Source organism: Hyla sarda, unplaced genomic scaffold (assembly GCF_029499605.1).
Source record: "Hyla sarda isolate aHylSar1 unplaced genomic scaffold, aHylSar1.hap1 scaffold_493, whole genome shotgun sequence".
Taxonomy (NCBI): Eukaryota; Metazoa; Chordata; class Amphibia; order Anura; family Hylidae; genus Hyla; species Hyla sarda.
This window is the reverse complement of record NW_026610504.1, coordinates 22186-40067: the sequence shown is the minus strand read 5'-3', so window position 1 is coordinate 40067 and position 17882 is coordinate 22186. Positions and strand designations below refer to the sequence as shown.

The 17882-nt window shown below is 45.6% G+C and overlaps 6 non-coding genes across 6 annotated transcripts; all 6 read left to right on the top strand.

Annotated features, from left to right (window-relative positions):
* The first annotated feature begins 241 nt into the window (after window positions 1–241).
* Window positions 242–432, top strand: LOC130337284 (U2 spliceosomal RNA). The gene has a single exon (XR_008878198.1). It is a non-coding gene; the product is annotated as a U2 spliceosomal RNA (small nuclear RNA).
* A 2092-nt stretch (window positions 433–2524) lies between these two features.
* Window positions 2525–2715, top strand: LOC130337282 (U2 spliceosomal RNA). Its single transcript, XR_008878196.1, has one exon. It is a non-coding gene; the product is annotated as a U2 spliceosomal RNA (small nuclear RNA).
* Window positions 2716–4799: 2084 nt separating this feature from the next.
* Window positions 4800–4990, top strand: LOC130337319 (U2 spliceosomal RNA). The gene has a single exon (XR_008878232.1). It is a non-coding gene; the product is annotated as a U2 spliceosomal RNA (small nuclear RNA).
* A 2093-nt stretch (window positions 4991–7083) lies between these two features.
* LOC130337295 (U2 spliceosomal RNA) lies at window positions 7084–7274 on the top strand. The gene has a single exon (XR_008878209.1). It is a non-coding gene; the product is annotated as a U2 spliceosomal RNA (small nuclear RNA).
* A 2085-nt stretch (window positions 7275–9359) lies between these two features.
* LOC130337307 (U2 spliceosomal RNA) lies at window positions 9360–9550 on the top strand. Its single transcript, XR_008878220.1, has one exon. It is a non-coding gene; the product is annotated as a U2 spliceosomal RNA (small nuclear RNA).
* Window positions 9551–16138: 6588 nt separating this feature from the next.
* LOC130337281 (U2 spliceosomal RNA) lies at window positions 16139–16329 on the top strand. The gene has a single exon (XR_008878195.1). It is a non-coding gene; the product is annotated as a U2 spliceosomal RNA (small nuclear RNA).
* Window positions 16330–17882: the final 1553 nt, after the last annotated feature.

Below are 17882 nucleotides of genomic sequence, written 5' to 3'. Positions count from 1 at the left end.
AGAAGGGTTCCTGGCAAATCCGGGTTATGGATTGCATTTAAAAAGGCCCCGTGGGAGTGCAATGGGCCCCTGTCTTGCTGCTTAGCAATAATGGTATGGGTTTAGGTTCTGCTGTGTGTACTGGTGGTTGACTGCCCCCCAGCCCAGAGTGTGCATGGAAAATTGTCTGGCAGCCTCCCTGACAGCAAGCAGTGATAGTGCCCATGAAGGGCACCTTGTTGGGCCCGCCCCTTTCACGGTTATCGCTTCTCGGCCTTTTGGCTAAGATCAAGTGTAGTATCTGTTCTTATCAGTTTAATATCTGATACGTCCCCTATCTGGGGACCATATATTAAATGGATTTTTGAGAACGGGGGCCGATTTCGAAGCTTGCTTCCGTCGCCCTATGCATTGACCCGATATGGCAGTATCTTCGGGTACAGTGCACCACCCCCTTACAGGGTTAAAAAGAAAGATTCCTACTTTCATTGCTACCTGCTTGCTGGCTAGCCAGCTAGCCAGCCCTGTGGGCCTTGCTGCTGCTGCAGCCAAAAAACAAAAGGTGGTGCTGCTGCTGCTTCTGCTGCTTCTGCTTCTGCTTGTGTCTGTCCGCTGTTGGAGCGTCCAGGCACAGGACTTCTGCTGCTGCTGACTAAATGGCCTCCTTAATTGGATCATTTGAGTAGCCAGCACACCTGTGCAGGTAGGGCATGACATGATAGGCAGCTGCCTTGATAGCGGGTGGGTGCTGAATGTTCCTAATTGACAAAATAAGATTAATGCTTATGAAGAAATATAAAATCTCATCCCTTCCCCAATATCGCGCCACACCCCTACCCCTTAATTCCCTGGTTGAACTTGATGGACATATGTCTTTTTTCGACCGTACTAACTATGTAACTATGTAACATAACATGGGGGGGGGGGGTCTCCTGGCTGTTCACACAGGTGTGTCATTGCTGTACATTGACCATGCATTGCTTCTGTGGTATTGCAAAGGCAAAGACAAATGCTTCCAGCCATCCATTGCACTAATGGATTGGTCATCAGCTGGCTGTCTATGTCCCGCATCAATATAGACCAAAGTACAGAGGGTTAGGCTATGCTATTGTGCACCTACCTGATGCATCAGAAGGTGCGAGGCCCTTGCTAAATTCTGTGCACAGACTTTGAGATCTATACTTTAGACTGTATCTAAACCTGCTCCAACATGGACTGACATTCTGGCCTACTTTCAGCCGATGCGACTTATCTGTCGCTGAACAGTCGCTTTTTATGTATTCAGCACCTATGTATAATGTTGTAAAAATGCTCTAGAAGCTAAAGTCGCAGAAATGTCACACATATTTGGCCTGCAACTTTCTGTGCGACAAATTCAGACAGGAAAAATCAGTATAAATCCTTAGAAAATTATCCCCCAGTGTCTCCATCTGCTGGCGGTATTGAATAAGCATTGCTGCACTGATGGGGTATGCATTAGACGAAAAAAAAAGAAGAAAAAGAAGAATAATACGCCCAGAAAAGAGGCGAAAAGGAGAAAAACGTAAAAAAACGTGAAAAAAAAGTAAGAGGAAGAGAAGGGAAAAAAAGGTGGAAATGGGTTTAAAAGTGATTTCGGCGGAGAAATATATATATATATATATATATATATATATATATATATATATATATACGCGCACACACACACATATATATAAACGTATTCTCCGTTGAGATATTGCAGCCGCTGCTGTGTCCAGGCCCAGGAGCCTTAGCACTGTGCTGTGATGTCACTCAATACCACTGACATCACTAGGTGTAAACAACATCTCTCCTTTGCTGTGTATGTGACTATGGAGCTGTTTGGTGATGTCGTCTATTATGGCCTTCATAGAAGCAACAGGAGATTGTTGCATCCATCTAGAACCCTCAGAACTACAGTGCTATGATGTCACTCACTTCCACAGGCCTTGCAGAGTGTAAACAACAACAACCCAGCTTTGTTGTGTATGTAACCATAGGGATTTGTGATGTCACCTAGAACCTTCACAGCAGCGACAGCTTTATGAGGAGCATCAGCACTGCTCTGCCTGAGCAGAACCATCACCGCCATAGGTTGTCAAATAACCCGGGTTTAACCCACACAGGTAAGTCCAATGGGGTGCAGGCATGTCCTCTATGCTTACAGCTTCCCGTGGGTGTTGGTTTGATACCGTTTGGGGACAGCCAAGGAGGCATCTGCAGGCAACAAAGGTAGGTGTGTGCTTGTGTGTGTGTTTCCTATGCAGATCCTAAGCCCAGTGTCACATGCAAGTAGGAGGAGTAAGAAGGGTTCCTGGCAAATCCGGGTTATGGATTGCATTTAAAAAGGCCCCGTGGGAGTGCAATGGGCCCCTGTCTTGCTGCTTAGCAATAATGGTATGGGTTTAGGTTCTGCTGTGTGTACTGGTGGTTGACTGCCCCCCAGCCCAGAGTGTGCATGGAAAATTGTCTGGCAGCCTCCCTGACAGCAAGCAGTGATAGTGCCCATGAAGGGCACCTTGTTGGGCCAGCCCCTTTCACGGTTATCGCTTCTCGGCCTTTTGGCTAAGATCAAGTGTAGTATCTGTTCTTATCAGTTTAATATCTGATACGTCCCCTATCTGGGGACCATATATTAAATGGATTTTTGAGAACGGGGGCCGATTTCGAAGCTTGCTTCCGTCGCCCTATGCATTGACCCGATATGGCAGTATCTTCGGGTACAGTGCACCACCCCCTTACAGGGTTAAAAAGAAAGATTCCTACTTTCATTGCTACCTGCTTGCTGGCTAGCCAGCTAGCCAGCCCTGTGGGCCTTGCTGCTGCTGCAGCCAAAAAACAAAAGGTGGTGCTGCTGCTGCTTCTGCTGCTTCTGCTTGTGTCTGGCCGCTGTTGGAGCGTCCAGGCACAGGACTTCTGCTGCTGCTGACTAAATGGCCTCCTTAATTGGATCATTTGAGTAGCCAGCACACCTGTGCAGGTAGGGCATGACATGATAGGCAGCTGCCTTGATAGCGGGTGGGTGCTGAATGTTCCTAATTGACAAAATAAGATTAATGCTTATGAAGAAATATAAAATCTCATCCCTTCCCCAATATCGCGCCACACCCCTACCCCTTAATTCCCTGGTTGAACTTGATGGACATATGTCTTTTTTCGACCGTACTAACTATGTAACTATGTAACATAACATGGGGGGGGGGGGGTCTCCTGGCTGTTCACACAGGTGTGTCATTGCTGTACATTGACCATGCATTGCTTCTGTGGTATTGCAAAGGCAAAGACAAATGCTTCCAGCCATCCATTGCACTAATGGATTGGTCATCAGCTGGCTGTCTATGTCCCGCATCAATATAGACCAAAGTACAGAGGGTTAGGCTATGCTATTGTGCACCTACCTGATGCATCAGAAGGTGCGAGGCCCTTGCTAAATTCTGTGCACAGACTTTGAGATCTATACTTTAGACTGTATCTAAACCTGCTCCAACATGGACTGACATTCTGGCCTACTTTCAGCCGATGCGACTTGTCTGTCGCTGAACAGTCGCTTTTTATGTATTCAGCACCTATGTATAATGTTGTAAAAATGCTCTAGAAGCTAAAGTCGCAGAAATGTCACACATATTTGGCCTGCAACTTTCTGTGCGACAAATTCAGACAGGAAAAATCAGTATAAATCCTTAGAAAATTATCCCCCAGTGTCTCCATCTGCTGGCGGTATTGAATAAGCATTGCTGCACTGATGGGGTATGCATTAGACGAAAAAAAAGAAGAAAAAGAAGAATAATACGCCCAGAAAAGAGGCGAAAAGGAGAAAAACGTAAAAAAACGTGAAAAAAAAGTAAGAGGAAGAGAAGGGAAAAAAAGGTGGAAATGGGTTTAAAAGTGATTTCGGCGGAGAAATATATATATATATATATATATATATATATATATATATATATATACGCGCACACACACACATATATATAAACGTATTCTCCGTTGAGATATTGCAGCCGCTGCTGTGTCCAGGCCCAGGAGCCTTAGCACTGTGCTGTGATGTCACTCAATACCACTGACATCACTAGGTGTAAACAACATCTCTCCTTTGCTGTGTATGTGACTATGGAGCTGTTTGGTGATGTCGTCTATTATGGCCTTCATAGAAGCAACAGGAGATTGTTGCATCCATCTAGAACCCTCAGAACTACAGTGCTATGATGTCACTCACTTCCACAGGCCTTGCAGAGTGTAAACAACAACAACCCAGCTTTGTTGTGTATGTAACCATAGGGATTTGTGATGTCACCTAGAACCTTCACAGCAGCGACAGCTTTATGAGGAGCATCAGCACTGCTCTGCCTGAGCAGAACCATCACCGCCATAGGTTGTCAAATAACCCGGGTTTAACCCACACAGGTAAGTCCAATGGGGTGCAGGCATGTCCTCTATGCTTACAGCTTCCCGTGGGTGTTGGTTTGATACCGTTTGGGGACAGCCAAGGAGGCATCTGCAGGCAACAAAGGTAGGTGTGTGCTTGTGTGTGTGTTTCCTATGCAGATCCTAAGCCCAGTGTCACATGCAAGTAGGAGGAGTAAGAAGGGTTCCTGGCAAATCCGGGTTATGGATTGCATTTAAAAAGGCCCCGTGGGAGTGCAATGGGCCCCTGTCTTGCTGCTTAGCAATAATGGTATGGGTTTAGGTTCTGCTGTGTGTACTGGTGGTTGACTGCCCCCCAGCCCAGAGTGTGCATGGAAAATTGTCTGGCAGCCTCCCTGACAGCAAGCAGTGATAGTGCCCATGAAGGGCACCTTGTTGGGCCCGCCCCTTTCACGGTTATCGCTTCTCGGCCTTTTGGCTAAGATCAAGTGTAGTATCTGTTCTTATCAGTTTAATATCTGATACGTCCCCTATCTGGGGACCATATATTAAATGGATTTTTGAGAACGGGGGCCGATTTTGAAGCTTGCTTCCGTCGCCCTATGCATTGACCCGATATGGCAGTATCTTCGGGTACAGTGCACCACCCCCTTACAGGGTTAAAAAGAAAGATTCCTACTTTCATTGCTTCCTGCTTGCTGGCTAGCCAGCTAGCCAGCCCTGTGGGCCTTGCTGCTGCTGCAGCCAAAAAACAAAAGGTGGTGCTGCTGCTGCTTCTGCTGCTTCTGCTTGTGTCTGGCCGCTGTTGGAGCGTCCAGGCACAGGACTTCTGCTGCTGCTGACTAAATGGCCTCCTTAATTGGATCATTTGAGTAGCCAGCACACCTGTGCAGGTAGGGCATGACATGATAGGCAGCTGCCTTGATAGCGGGTGGGTGCTGAATGTTCCTAATTGACAAAATAAGATTAATGCTTATGAAGAAATATAAAATCTCATCCCTTCCCCAATATCGCGCCACACCCCTACCCCTTAATTCCCTGGTTGAACTTGATGGACATATGTCTTTTTTCGACCGTACTAACTATGTAACTATGTAACATAACATGGGGGGGGGGGGGGGGTCTCCTGGCTGTTCACACAGGTGTGTCATTGCTGTACATTGACCATGCATTGCTTCTGTGGTATTGCAAAGGCAAAGACAAATGCTTCCAGCCATCCATTGCACTAATGGATTGGTCATCAGCTGGCTGTCTATGTCCCGCATCAATATAGACCAAAGTACAGAGGGTTAGGCTATGCTATTGTGCACCTACCTGATGCATCAGAAGGTGCGAGGCCCTTGCTAAATTCTGTGCACAGACTTTGAGATATATACTTTAGACTGTATCTAAACCTGCTCCAACATGGACTGACATTCTGGCCTACTTTCAGCCGATGCGACTTGTCTGTCGCTGAACAGTCGCTTTTTATGTATTCAGCACCTATGTATAATGTTGTAAAAATGCTCTAGAAGCTAAAGTCGCAGAAATGTCACACATATTTGGCCTGCAACTTTCTGTGCGACAAATTCAGACAGGAAAAATCAGTATAAATCCTTAGAAAATTATCCCCCAGTGTCTCCATCTGCTGGCGGTATTGAATAAGCATTGCTGCACTGATGGGGTATGCATTAGACGAAAAAAAAGAAGAAAAAGAAGAATAATACGCCCAGAAAAGAGGCGAAAAGGAGAAAAACGTAAAAAAACGTGAAAAAAAAGTAAGAGGAAGAGAAGGGAAAAAAAGGTGGAAATGGGTTTAAAAGTGATTTCGGCGGAGAAATATATATATATATATATATATATATATATATATATATATATATATATATACGCGCACACACACACATATATATAAACGTATTCTCCGTTGAGATATTGCAGCCGCTGCTGTGTCCAGGCCCAGGAGCCTTAGCACTGTGCTGTGATGTCACTCAATACCACTGACATCACTAGGTGTAAACAACATCTCTCCTTTGCTGTGTATGTGACTATGGAGCTGTTTGGTGATGTCGTCTATTATGGCCTTCATAGAAGCAACAGGAGATTGTTGCATCCATCTAGAACCCTCAGAACTACAGTGCTATGATGTCACTCACTTCCACAGGCCTTGCAGAGTGTAAACAACAACAACCCAGCTTTGTTGTGTATGTAACCATAGGGATTTGTGATGTCACCTAGAACCTTCACAGCAGCGACAGCTTTATGAGGAGCATCAGCACTGCTCTGCCTGAGCAGAACCATCACCGCCATAGGTTGTCAAATAACCCGGGTTTAACCCACACAGGTAAGTCCAATGGGGTGCAGGCATGTCCTCTATGCTTACAGCTTCCCGTGGGTGTTGGTTTGATACCGTTTGGGGACAGCCAAGGAGGCATCTGCAGGCAACAAAGGTAGGTGTGTGCTTGTGTGTGTGTTTCCTATGCAGATCCTAAGCCCAGTGTCACATGCAAGTAGGAGGAGTAAGAAGGGTTCCTGGCAAATCCGGGTTATGGATTGCATTTAAAAAGGCCCCGTGGGAGTGCAATGGGCCCCTGTCTTGCTGCTTAGCAATAATGGTATGGGTTTAGGTTCTGCTGTGTGTACTGGTGGTTGACTGCCCCCCAGCCCAGAGTGTGCATGGAAAATTGTCTGGCAGCCTCCCTGACAGCAAGCAGTGATAGTGCCCATGAAGGGCACCTTGTTGGGCCCGCCCCTTTCACGGTTATCGCTTCTCGGCCTTTTGGCTAAGATCAAGTGTAGTATCTGTTCTTATCAGTTTAATATCTGATACGTCCCCTATCTGGGGACCATATATTAAATGGATTTTTGAGAACGGGGGCCGATTTTGAAGCTTGCTTCTGTCGCCCTATGCATTGACCCGATATGGCAGTATCTTCGGGTACAGTGCACCACCCCCTTACAGGGTTAAAAAGAAAGATTCCTACTTTCATTGCTTCCTGCTTGCTGGCTAGCCAGCTAGCCAGCCCTGTGGGCCTTGCTGCTGCTGCAGCCAAAAAACAAAAGGTGGTGCTGCTGCTGCTTCTGCTGCTTCTGCTTGTGTCTGGCCGCTGTTGGAGCGTCCAGGCACAGGACTTCTGCTGCTGCTGACTAAATGGCCTCCTTAATTGGATCATTTGAGTAGCCAGCACACCTGTGCAGGTAGGGCATGACATGATAGGCAGCTGCCTTGATAGCGGGTGGGTGCTGAATGTTCCTAATTGACAAAATAAGATTAATGCTTATGAAGAAATATAAAATCTCATCCCTTCCCCAATATCGCGCCACACCCCTACCCCTTAATTCCCTGGTTGAACTTGATGGACATATGTCTTTTTTCGACCGTACTAACTATGTAACTATGTAACATAACATGGGGGGGGGGGGGGTCTCCTGGCTGTTCACACAGGTGTGTCATTGCTGTACATTGACCATGCATTGCTTCTGTGGTATTGCAAAGGCAAAGACAAATGCTTCCAGCCATCCATTGCACTAATGGATTGGTCATCAGCTGGCTGTCTATGTCCCGCATCAATATAGACCAAAGTACAGAGGGTTAGGCTATGCTATTGTGCACCTACCTGATGCATCAGAAGGTGCGAGGCCCTTGCTAAATTCTGTGCACAGACTTTGAGATCTATACTTTAGACTGTATCTAAACCTGCTCCAACATGGACTGACATTCTGGCCTACTTTCAGCCGATGCGACTTGTCTGTCGCTGAACAGTCGCTTTTTATGTATTCAGCACCTATGTATAATGTTGTAAAAATGCTCTAGAAGCTAAAGTCGCAGAAATGTCACACATATTTGGCCTGCAACTTTCTGTGCGACAAATTCAGACAGGAAAAATCAGTATAAATCCTTAGAAAATTATCCCCCAGTGTCTCCATCTGCTGGCGGTATTGAATAAGCATTGCTGCACTGATGGGGTATGCATTAGACGAAAAAAAAGAAGAAAAAGAAGAATAATACGCCCAGAAAAGAGGCGAAAAGGAGAAAAACTTAAAAAAACGTGAAAAAAAAGTAAGAGGAAGAGAAGGGAAAAAAAGGTGGAAATGGGTTTAAAAGTGATTTCGGCGGAGAAATATATATATATATATATATATATATATATATATATATATATATACGCGCACACACACACATATATATAAACGTATTCTCCGTTGAGATATTGCAGCCGCTGCTGTGTCCAGGCCCAGGAGCCTTAGCACTGTGCTGTGATGTCACTCAATACCACTGACATCACTAGGTGTAAACAACATCTCTCCTTTGCTGTGTATGTGACTATGGAGCTGTTTGGTGATGTCGTCTATTATGGCCTTCATAGAAGCAACAGGAGATTGTTGCATCCATCTAGAACCCTCAGAACTACAGTGCTATGATGTCACTCACTTCCACAGGCCTTGCAGAGTGTAAACAACAACAACCCAGCTTTGTTGTGTATGTAACCATAGGGATTTGTGATGTCACCTAGAACCTTCACAGCAGCGACAGCTTTATGAGGAGCATCAGCACTGCTCTGCCTGAGCAGAACCATCACCGCCATAGGTTGTCAAATAACCCGGGTTTAACCCACACAGGTAAGTCCAATGGGGTGCAGGCATGTCCTCTATGCTTACAGCTTCCCGTGGGTGTTGGTTTGATACCGTTTGGGGACAGCCAAGGAGGCATCTGCAGGCAACAAATGTAGGTGTGTGCTTGTGTGTGTGTTTCCTATGCAGATCCTAAGCCCAGTGTCACATGCAAGTAGGAGGAGTAAGAAGGGTTCCTGGCAAATCCGGGTTATGGATTGCATTTAAAAAGGCCCCGTGGGAGTGCAATGGGCCCCTGTCTTGCTGCTTAGCAATAATGGTATGGGTTTAGGTTCTGCTGTGTGTACTGGTGGTTGACTGCCCCCCAGCCCAGAGTGTGCATGGAAAATTGTCTGGCAGCCTCCCTGACAGCAAGCAGTGATAGTGCCCATGAAGGGCACCTTGTTGGGCCCGCCCCTTTCACGGTTATCGCTTCTCGGCCTTTTGGCTAAGATCAAGTGTAGTATCTGTTCTTATCAGTTTAATATCTGATACGTCCCCTATCTGGGGACCATATATTAAATGGATTTTTGAGAACGGGGGCCGATTTTGAAGCTTGCTTCCGTCGCCCTATGCATTGACCCGATATGGCAGTATCTTCGGGTACAGTGCACCACCCCCTTACAGGGTTAAAAAGAAAGATTCCTACTTTCATTGCTACCTGCTTGCTGGCTAGCCAGCTAGCCAGCCCTGTGGGCCTTGCTGCTGCTGCAGCCAAAAAACAAAAGGTGGTGCTTCTGCTGCTTCTGCTTCTGCTTGTGTCTGGCCGCTGTTGGAGCGTCCAGGCACAGGACTTCTGCTGCTGCTGACTAAATGGCCTCCTTAATTGGATCATTTGAGTAGCCAGCACACCTGTGCAGGTAGGGCATGACATGATAGGCAGCTGCCTTGATAGCGGGTGGGTGCTGAATGTTCCTAATTGACAAAATAAGATTAATGCTTATGAAGAAATATAAAATCTCATCCCTTCCCCAATATCGCGCCACACCCCTACCCCTTAATTCCCTGGTTGAACTTGATGGACATATGTCTTTTTTCGACCGTACTAACTATGTAACTATGTAACATAACATGGGGGGGGGGGGGGTCTCCTGGCTGTTCACACAGGTGTGTCATTGCTGTACATTGACCATGCATTGCTTCTGTGGTATTGCAAAGGCAAAGACAAATGCTTCCAGCCATCCATTGCACTAATGGATTCGTCATCAGCTGGCTGTCTATGTCCCGCATCAATATAGACCAAAGTACAGAGGGTTAGGCTATGCTATTGTGCACCTACCTGATGCATCAGAAGGTGCGAGGCCCTTGCTAAATTCTGTGCACAGACTTTGAGATCTATACTTTAGACTGTATCTAAACCTGCTCCAACATGGACTGACATTCTGGCCTACTTTCAGCCGATGCGACTTGTCTGTCGCTGAACAGTCGCTTTTTATGTATTCAGCACCTATGTATAATGTTGTAAAAATGCTCTAGAAGCTAAAGTCGCAGAAATGTCACACATATTTGGCCTGCAACTTTCTGTGCGACAAATTCAGACAGGAAAAATCAGTATAAATCCTTAGAAAATTATCCCCCAGTGTCTCCATCTGCTGGCGGTATTGAATAAGCATTGCTGCACTGATGGGGTATGCATTAGACGAAAAAAAAGAAGAAAAAGAAGAATAATACGCCCAGAAAAGAGGCGAAAAGGAGAAAAACGTAAAAAAACGTGAAAAAAAAGTAAGAGGAAGAGAAGGGAAAAAAGGTGGAAATGGGTTTAAAAGTGATTTCGGCGGAGAAATATATATATATATATATATATATATATATATATATATATATACGCGCACACACACACATATATATAAACGTATTCTCCGTTGAGATATTGCAGCCGCTGCTGTGTCCAGGCCCAGGAGCCTTAGCACTGTGCTGTGATGTCACTCAATACCACTGACATCACTAGGTGTAAACAACATCTCTCCTTTGCTGTGTATGTGACTATGGAGCTGTTTGGTGATGTCGTCTATTATGGCCTTCATAGAAGCAACAGGAGATTGTTGCATCCATCTAGAACCCTCAGAACTACAGTGCTATGATGTCACTCACTTCCACAGGCCTTGCAGAGTGTAAACAACAACAACCCAGCTTTGTTGTGTATGTAACCATAGGGATTTGTGATGTCACCTAGAACCTTCACAGCAGCGACAGCTTTATGAGGAGCATCAGCACTGCTCTGCCTGAGCAGAACCATCACCGCCATAGGTTGTCAAATAACCCGGGTTTAACCCACACAGGTAAGTCCAATGGGGTGCAGGCATGTCCTCTATGCTTACAGCTTCCCGTGGGTGTTGGTTTGATACCGTTTGGGGACAGCCAAGGAGGCATCTGCAGGCAACAAAGGTAGGTGTGTGCTTGTGTGTGTGTTTCCTATGCAGATCCTAAGCCCAGTGTCACATGCAAGTAGGAGGAGTAAGAAGGGTTCCTGGCAAATCCGGGTTATGGATTGCATGTGGTCTCTTCCCCGGAGACCCTTTTGCAACTGTGTGCGGAATGGAACTTGCCTGTTGATCTGACTGCTCAGAGGTCCCTGGACATACCACATGCTGCAAAGATAGCTGAGGAATGGAAGGTTGTCTCCCACCGCAAGAAAAAAATCAAGACATGAACTGTTCCTCTGCCTTTAGACAGGCCTGTCCGACTTGTCTCACTGGCTTGCGACTGGGGTATCCTTCCCCATCTTTTGGGTTACTTATCCTCTTAGTGCTCTGGATACTTTTCCTGAATGTTTAAACATTCGGCCTAACTGCAGTCGAATGTACTTACCTACCCCCATTAAGACCTACCACATGGTCTTTACTACTGCTTGCTCAATTTATTTGTTCTTTGTTGTTCGTTCTGTTTACTTGTTTTCTGTCCCGTTGGTCCTCCATCACTCACTTTCTCTGATAATGGATATGAGAGGCTCCTCTTGCGAGCTGCTAAGTGTAGATGTATCCTCTTCGACGGGAGTACCTGCTCCTTTTCAGTTTACTGTGCTAATGGTTCTGCTTTGCGTTGATGTATACTTTAACTATGGTTATTAAGGTTGTGTCTATGAATGTGCGGGGTCTTAACTCACCGTATAAAAGGTCTCTGGTGTGGAAGGAGGCTAGACGCCTAGCGGCCGATGTCCTCTGTATACAAGAATCCCATTTATTAGCCCTAGATGCCCATAGACTCCAAAATAAGAGATATCCACATATCTATCAAGCGCATGCTGTTCACAAAAAAGGAGGAGTGGCGATTGCATTTAAGAACACCCTGACGGTTACTGTCCAGCACTCTGTGATAGATGATAGAGGTCGTTTTATAATTATTGTGTGCTTACTAAACAATGTTCAATATACCTTAGGCTCCTTATATGCGCCTAATGCGAAACAGTGTACCTTCCTCAGGGCATTCTTGCGTAAATTGGAGTCCTTGAGAAAGGGACACTGCCTACTGCTAGGAGATTTTAATATGACCATGTGGCCTAGTGTAGATTCTACTTCGCCCAGTTTGAAAAAAGAACCCACAGGTTTCTTCACTAGTGTGTCCCAAAATGACCTATATGATGTTTGGCGTATATCCCACCCCACGGAAAGGGACTTCACCTTCTTTTCTCATGTGCATAAGATATACACCAGAATAGATTACGCCCTTACCTCCCACTCTCTCCTATCATTGGTTTCAGAGGCCCGAATTATGCCCATAGAATGGTCGGACCATTCCCCCATAAGCGTAACCATTAAAGAATCGCATAGCACCCGCCCGACCTATATTTGGAGACTTAACCCACTAATACTCCATAATCCTGAATACTCTGAAGCGACCAAGTTGGCGGTTGATGCCTACTTCCGCATTAATGATACTGGTGATGTCACAGACCCCATGCTTTGGTGTGCGTTTAAGGCTACAATTAGGGGTCACTTTATTAGTCAAACAGCCTATGACAGGAAGCTCCGCCAGACCAAAACTCTAGAACTCCAACAGCGCCTTGCGGAATTACATAGGCGCAATAAGACCTCGTGCTCTCCATCACTAATAGGAGAAATTTCTCAGGTTAGTGCTACCCTACACTCCCTCTCTTTACACAGCTATGAGATGGCACTGAGAAGGCTCAAAATGACATGGTATTGGCAGGGTAATAGATCTGGCTCTATACTGGCTAAACAACTTAAAAAACGTCAGGATAAGGAGAGAATCCCCTTCCTTACTAAATCTGATGGTTCTATAGTTACTGACCCTCAAAGTATAGCCAATTGTTTTGCAGATTTTTATAGTAAATTGTACAATCTTCAACATGACATTGCTACTCCACAGCCTGATGAAGCAGTTATCTCTTCTTTTCTGTCCTCTATGTCCCTCCCCTCTCTGTCCGCGGACCAAGCATCTGATCTTTGCTCTCCCTTCTCCACAGAAGAAATTCTTGAATGTGTGCGTTCCCTCAAGCCCTCGAAGTCACCTGGCCCTGATGGTATTACAAATGAATTTTATAAGCGATTTGGCCCTTCCGTAGCTCCCTTTTTGACCAGAGCCTTTAACCGTATTAAGGAGAACGGTGTGCCCCCTAAGGAGATGTTGGATGCTCTGGTCATTACCATACCTAAACCTGGTAAGCCACTGGACTCTACCCTAAATTACAGACCAATCTCTATCCTAAATAGTGATATTAAATTGTATGCCCTGGCTCTTGCTGCCAGGTTGAATAGGGTTTTGCCGGACCTAATTCACAGGGACCAGGTTGGCTTCGTCAAGGGTCGTCAAACGGTGGACGGTACGAGACGCTTTCTCGACATCATCACAAAAGCGCATTCCGATCGGACGCCTTCTCTCTTGCTATCCCTTGATGCGGAGAAGGCGTTCGATCGAGTGCACTGGGGATATTTGCGAAGTGTGCTGCGTAAGTTTGGTTTTCCCCACTCTTTGGAATCCGCCATTATGGCACTATGTACGCTCCCATCTGCTAGAATTTACACGATGGGTACCCTTTCTAATAGTTTCTCACTTAGCAATGGGACTAGACAGGGGTGCCCACTGTCCCCCCTTATATTTACCTTAGTTATGGAGCCGCTTGCTCAATCCATCAGGGACTCCCCAGACATTGCGGGCATTCAAATAGGTAAAGTAGACCACAGGATTGGCTTGTTTGCCGACGATGTTATCATTAGTCTCTCCAACCCCCTGAGTTCTTTAGGCCCAGTTATGGACATTATTGATGCCTTTAGTCGAGTTAGCTTTTATAAGATTAACCCCACAAAGTCGTGTATCTTACCATTGCAGATACCCACTGAGCAACAGCGAGTACTACAAGCTAAATATCCCTTTCAATGGGTCACTGACCAGATTCCTCACCTAGGCATAGTCCTTACTGCGTTGCCTGATAAGACAATTGCTTCTAATTTTGCTGTTATGCGGTCCCTGCTTACCAAAGAAATTGATCACTTCTCCAGGCTTCCTGTCTCATGGGCGGGACGTGTTGCCACTGCTAAGATGATGCTGCTCCCTAAAATTTTATATTTTTTTAGATGCCTGCCGATGATAGTGCCCGCCTCCTTCCTCTCACAACTACAGAGAATGCTCTTACGATTTATTTGGGATGGTAAGCATCCTAGGGTTGGTGCGAATATATTGTATCGCCCTGTGCATGAGAGGGGTATGGGGGTGCCGAACCTTAAAATGTACTATCACGCTGTTCTACTCGATCAGCTTAAAAAATGGTGGTGGCAGGACGCTCCCCCCCTGTGGGTAGATATTGAAGCTGCTGTCCTCAATGTTTCTAATTTTAATAACTTTCTCTGGGCATTGCGCTTTAACCCTACCTTTGCTCCCTCTTCTCCTTTCTCTACTATTGCGGCTGCTATCAGGTTGTGGAGTAAGGTGGCGCGAATTAAAAGTCTTTGTCCACCTAGAGTGAAGGATATCCCTTTAGCTGCTATAGGAGACTATATTCTAGATATAGATTTTAAGCCCTGGATAGATGCGGGCATCCTCACTGTGGCATTGATTAGCGATGCTAATGGGTTGATGCCTTTCACTGATATTGTACGCATGTTCTCTATATCACAGAAAGACTTTTACAAATATTTGAGGCTTAGACATTTTTTGAGGTCTCTCCCTTGGGATAGCTCTCGGCCTCGCACTGCGTATGAACATCATTTCCTGTGCAGGGACTCCTTTACTAGGGGTATCTCCCTTGCTTATGTAGCTTTGACTGAGGAGGAGGGGGAAATGGACAGTACGTTTAAGTCCAGATGGGAGGAGGACCTGGCGCGCAGATTCACGGCTGAGCAGTGGAGCTGTGTCTTTAACATGCACAAAAAATATTCTAAATGTGTTAATCATTTCGAAGCTTCTAGGAAGCTCCTATACCGATGGTACTACACGCCGGTTCGTCTGGCTAAAATATACCCTACCACCTCCCCAGTGTGTTGGAGATGTAACCGGGAAAGTGGTACCTTGCTACACGTGTGGTGGACTTGCCCGTTAATTGCACCTCTTTGGACCGAAATTAAGAAGTTATTGGACAACCTAGTGGACTGCCCCTTCTCATGGGGCCCAGAGAGTGCACTACTATTCCTGTCCCTAGAACAAGTTCCCCCGCATTATATGACCATTTTATATCATATTCTGATAGTTGTGAGGGCTCACATTGCTCGGAGGTGGAAGTCGACTGAGGTGCCGGGTCTTCCTGCCATTCTGGCGGAGGTGCATAGTAACCTCGTGTTGGAGGGATTGATAGCGAAGAGGTGTGGGGCTTCTAATAGCCGTATAGCTACTCTGTCCCAGTGGACGGACAGTTGTTCGACCTCAATTAGGGTCGTAGATTAGCTAATCGTATATGCACGATGTATCTCACTCTGATATGTGTATTATGATATGTGTATTATGATTATGATTGTATTGGTGGTCTCTCATTCCTTGTTTTATACATTATATATTGAGGACCTTACTGTTGTTCTTGTTATATGAAAATTTATAAATAAAGTTTTTAAAAAAAAAAAAAAGGCCCCGTGGGAGTGCAATGGGCCCCTGTCTTGCTGCTTAGCAATAATGGTATGGGTTTAGGTTCTGCTGTGTGTACTGGTGGTTGACTGCCCCCCAGCCCAGAGTGTGCATGGAAAATTGTCTGGCAGCCTCCCTGACAGCAAGCAGTGATAGTGCCCATGAAGGGCACCTTGTTGGGCCCGCCCCTTTCACGGTTATCGCTTCTCGGCCTTTTGGCTAAGATCAAGTGTAGTATCTGTTCTTATCAGTTTAATATCTGATACGTCCCCTATCTGGGGACCATATATTAAATGGATTTTTGAGAACGGGGGCCGATTTCGAAGCTTGCTTCCGTCGCCCTATGCATTGACCCGATATGGCAGTATCTTCGGGTACAGTGCACCACCCCCTTACAGGGTTAAAAAGAAAGATTCCTACTTTCATTGCTACCTGCTTGCTGGCTAGCCAGCTAGCCAGCCCTGTGGGCCTTGCTGCTGCTGCAGCCAAAAAACAAAAGGTGGTGCTGCTGCTGCTTCTGCTGCTTCTGCTTCTGCTTGTGTCTGGCCGCTGTTGGAGCGTCCAGGCACAGGACTTCTGCTGCTGCTGACTAAATGGCCTCCTTAATTGGATCATTTGAGTAGCCAGCACACCTGTGCAGGTAGGGCATGACATGATAGGCAGCTGCCTTGATAGCGGGTGGGTGCTGAATGTTCCTAATTGACAAAATAAGATTAATGCTTATGAAGAAATATAAAATCTCATCCCTTCCCCAATATCGCGCCACACCCCTACCCCTTAATTCCCTGGTTGAACTTGATGGACATATGTCTTTTTTCGACCGTACTAACTATGTAACTATGTAACATAACATGGGGGGGGGGGGGGGGGGTCTCCTGGCTGTTCACACAGGTGTGTCATTGCTGTACATTGACCATGCATTGCTTCTGTGGTATTGCAAAGGCAAAGACAAATGCTTCCAGCCATCCATTGCACTAATGGATTGGTCATCAGCTGGCTGTCTATGTCCCGCATCAATATAGACCAAAGTACAGAGGGTTAGGCTATGCTATTGTGCACCTACCTGATGCATCAGAAGGTGCGAGGCCCTTGCTAAATTCTGTGCACAGACTTTGAGATCTATACTTTAGACTGTATCTAAACCTGCTCCAACATGGACTGACATTCTGGCCTACTTTCAGCCGATGCGACTTGTCTGTCGCTGAACAGTCGCTTTTTATGTATTCAGCACCTATGTATAATGTTGTAAAAATGCTCTAGAAGCTAAAGTCGCAGAAATGTCACACATATTTGGCCTGCAACTTTCTGTGCGACAAATTCAGACAGGAAAAATCAGTATAAATCCTTAGAAAATTATCCCCCAGTGTCTCCATCTGCTGGCGGTATTGAATAAGCATTGCTGCACTGATGGGGTATGCATTAGACGAAAAAAAAGAAGAAAAAGAAGAATAATACGCCCAGAAAAGAGGCGAAAAGGAGAAAAACGTAAAAAAACGTGAAAAAAAAGTAAGAGGAAGAGAAGGGAAAAAAAGGTGGAAATGGGTTTAAAAGTGATTTCGGCGGAGAAATATATATATATATATATATATATATATATATATATATATATATATATATACGCGCACACACACACATATATATAAACGTATTCTCCGTTGAGATATTGCAGCCGCTGCTGTGTCCAGGCCCAGGAGCCTTAGCACTGTGCTGTGATGTCACTCAATACCACTGACATCACTAGGTGTAAACAACATCTCTCCTTTGCTGTGTATGTGACTATGGAGCTGTTTGGTGATGTCGTCTATTATGGCCTTCATAGAAGCAACAGGAGATTGTTGCATCCATCTAGAACCCTCAGAACTACAGTGCTATGATGTCACTCACTTCCACAGGCCTTGCAGAGTGTAAACAACAACAACCCAGCTTTGTTGTGTATGTAACCA